Source organism: Lycium barbarum, chromosome 9, assembly GCF_019175385.1.
Source record: "Lycium barbarum isolate Lr01 chromosome 9, ASM1917538v2, whole genome shotgun sequence".
Lineage (NCBI taxonomy): Eukaryota > Viridiplantae > Streptophyta > Magnoliopsida > Solanales > Solanaceae > Lycium > Lycium barbarum.
In genome coordinates this window covers 32,567,569-32,570,620 of record NC_083345.1, presented here as the reverse complement: position 1 = coordinate 32,570,620, position 3,052 = coordinate 32,567,569, and the positions used below count along the sequence as shown (strand labels likewise).

At 40.0% G+C, this 3,052-nt stretch overlaps 1 non-coding gene across 1 annotated transcript; it reads right to left on the bottom strand.

Annotated features, from left to right (window-relative positions):
- Positions 1-2,117: 2,117 nt before the first annotated feature.
- On the bottom strand, positions 2,118-2,224 carry LOC132612453 (small nucleolar RNA R71). The gene has a single exon (XR_009571812.1). It is a non-coding gene; the product is annotated as a small nucleolar RNA R71 (small nucleolar RNA).
- Positions 2,225-3,052: the final 828 nt, after the last annotated feature.

Below are 3,052 nucleotides of genomic sequence, written 5' to 3'. Positions count from 1 at the left end.
TGTGGGGCTTGCTGGGGAGATGGTATGGATAAGCAAGTGATGTGCCGTGAATTTCGGCACATTTGATGTGATGGTATGGATAAGCAAGTGATGTGCCGTGAATTTCGGCACATTTGATTTGTTTTCACTAGAAGTTTTACTTGTTTTTAAGTGTTTTTACATCGGTTCTTATGTTATTTTGATGTTTTGTAGGGTTGGTTGACTAAGGAAGAAAATGATGAGAATTGCTGAAAAATGGACAACTTGGAGCTAAAGGGAGGTACGTAACTCGAGTTACGGACCGTAACGTGATCCGTAACCTGAGAAGAAGATCCAGATACATGCTGGCTCAAAAGAACGGTCCGTAACCAATGTTACGGCCCGTAACGTGTACCGTAATCTGAAGGGAAACTCCAGTAAGAGGCCTAAGTATTATCAAATGTTACGACCAGAAGGACGTTCTGTAACGTAAGCTACGGGGCATAACGTCATGGCATAACGCATTTTCCACTAAAGACTGAAGCCATGATCCACTGGAAGATACGGACCGTAACACAGGTTACGGTCCATCGAAAAAAGCCGTGACGGTTGACCTAATAGCAAGCTGACAAAGGACGGACCGTAACCCGTGTTACAGTCTGTAATGATGCCGCGAAGGGTGTTTTTGTCCAGAACTTTGGCGCGATTTTTGGCCCTATAAATATTTAAGTTTAGATTTTTTTAGTAGAATTATTCAGCAACTTGAGAGCATTAACTCTTAGCCTTTGATATCTGTGAAGTTGTTATGGCATTTAAGGCATCAACTTCACCCTCATTCCATATTGTATTACTATTGTAAGTATATTATATTATCTTTTAAGCTTTCTTTGTTGAACAAAATGATGAATAGCTAATTTTAGTTCTAAGGTTGTGGACCTCATGATGGGTATTATGTGAATGAGTTTCTACTATTGATGTATGCATAATGGTTATTGGTATTTATTCAATCTTTGCGTTTTAGTGTTGGGTAATGATTCCAAGCATTAGCCTAAGCCATTATACTAACTTTTCTTGGAAAAGAGAGTTAGCATTGGTAAGATTGAATAACAATGACTCGGGGCGTTAACCCTCGTTTAATAGACTAACTTAGGAATAAGAACAAGCCTAATTGACATTATTGGTCGCTCTTCGATTTCAACTCTTTCGTATTTGGAAAAATCATAAAAAGGAAATACAACCTAACTGTTGGGAAACATTAGAAAGTCCTTAAGAGATCGAGTGTATACCTTTAGAACAACCATTAGAAGTATATCACATTGAAACCTGAAGCATAATATCTAATCAAAGCTAGGAACACAACCTTAGTCCCTCTCTCTCTCGCTTTAATTACAATTCAAGTCAAAGTATTCGTTTACATTACACAACAAATATTTCAGACTATTCGGAATAGGATTAAAGCCTTTAAAGACTAGTATCGCATACAATTAGTACCTTTTTCTCTCCATATTCCCTGTGGGATTCGATCCCAACCTTGTTTGGGTTACTATATTTGACAACGTTCGCTTTACGCCACTAATAGGTGTAATTTGAGCGTATCAAATTTTGGCGCCGTTGCCGGAGAATACGGTTTTGAAATTACTGATTGTTGTGTACTTTTCTTTAAAACTTTTTCTATTCCATCACACCTTATTTGCTATTTTGGTGAACCAGGTGAACATGGCAGGAAGACATAATCGAAATCAAGGAAACCAAGGTGGGCTTCAAGTGAACCCACCACAACCGGAAGAAGAGGATGATGAGAATATATTTGCGGAATTCATTAATGAAGCTGATTATCTTCTGCTGTGGTCCCTCCTAGGACTGGAAATGCTACTTTCAAAATAGATAGCTCTATCTATCAGCTGTTGAAACTTGAAGGTTATTTTCGAAATTCTTCGGAGGATTGTCCACTCCGACATCCGAAGAACTTCATGCATATATGTGCTCAACAATCCCAAGGTGTTGTTTCTGTTGATGCACTTTGATTACGGGTCTTCAAATATTCCTTGGCTGGACAAGAAAGGGAATGGTATGAAAAGCTGTCCAGCAATTCTATTCACACCTGGAGCGAGCTAGCCAATACATTTTTGAAGAAGTGGTTTCTACTAAGCAAAAAGGCTGAACTTTGAGATAAGTTCTTTGAGTTCAAACAGCACCCGGGGGAATAATTATATTCCGCATGGGAGCGGTTCAAGTACTATCTAGCTCAATCTCCAACTCACGGGTTTTCGGATGCTATTTTCACCGAGAAATTCTACAAGGGCTTAGATACAATTAATCAGATTGCTGTCAATACTGCCGCGGGTGGATGCTTCATGGACAAGTCATTTGTCAACATCACCCGGTTCCTTGATAAGCTCACCACCCACAATCAAGCTTGGTATTCAAATGATAGTGAGGGTCTCTCTTATGGTAGTCCATCACTAGCCGTTGTTGCAAAGGAGAACCACGAGAGGGATCATGCCTTTGCTCAATTGCAAACTACGGTGCATCTATTATCAAAGAAGTTGGCAGAGAAGGATGCACAGGGGGTAAATGTTGTTGAGGAGTTACCACCTCCTCCACCAGGGATGTATCAAGTCCCTGAAGGGATGTACCAAGAGGGGCAACAAAATTATGAAGATGCTAATTATGTCAACAACTCTCAAGGGGGTTATCAGAGGCAAAATTATCAAGGTCTGGGCCATCACCCTTGGCAGAAGCCTTAACACCACTTTCAAGGGAATAATTACAGCAGAAATGATCAGGGAAATCCCAATCAAGGGAATTACAATAACAAAAATTATGGCAACAAGAGCTCTAACCCCTACATTCCACCATAGGGGCAAGTATCAAATTCCCAACAGTGGAGAGACAATTCAGCTAGCAACTCTGCTAGCAATGCTACTAATGATTCTGTGGAGCTGAAAAGTATGATGCAGAAAATGCTAATGAACCAGGACAGAACTGAAAGTACAATAAAAGGAATGTCTCAGGTTCAACTATCACATTCAGAAGCTTGAATCGCAATTCAAAGACCTTTCCAGAGAAGTGCATACTCCTTAACGTGGACAAC